General features: G+C 44.1%; 1 protein-coding gene across 2 annotated transcripts in view; it reads left to right on the forward strand.

The window, feature by feature from the left end:
* fndc3a (fibronectin type III domain containing 3A) overlaps positions 1–388 on the forward strand; it is a gene marked incomplete at its 3' end in the record, with an annotated part of 39,157 nt that overhangs the window by 722 nt on the left and 38,047 nt on the right.

Consider the following 388-nt stretch of genomic DNA (forward strand, 5'->3'; position numbering starts at 1 on the left):
ACACACACACACACCTGTAGCCAGAGTAAAAAATTGTCTGTGGCTGCAAGGTAACTGAGCTACAGCTGGTTAATATTGCTATGGCAAAAATAAGGAAACACCGCGTCTAAACATTGACTTTTAGTATTAGTAACGTGACGTGGTGATTGTATTGCCGAGGTAATGTGTGTTAGTCGACAGACGTGGTAACAATAACGTTAAGTAAGGCACAGATGGGGTTGGCTAAGGTGACTGTGAGTCAAATGCAGGAGCTAAATTGGAAACCCAGCTGTTAACGTTACACCGTGTGAAGCTGGCTGGCATGTTACCGCATATCTGCTGGGCTTCCAGCAAAAAGCACACATTAGGTTCAAAACCAGGACACTTTTACTCGTTATACAAGACGGAC

The sequence above is a fragment of the Morone saxatilis genome, unplaced genomic scaffold (assembly GCF_004916995.1).
Source record: "Morone saxatilis isolate NCDOM2014 unplaced genomic scaffold, NCSU_SB_2.0 Contig8, whole genome shotgun sequence".
Taxonomy (NCBI): domain Eukaryota; kingdom Metazoa; phylum Chordata; class Actinopteri; family Moronidae; genus Morone; species Morone saxatilis.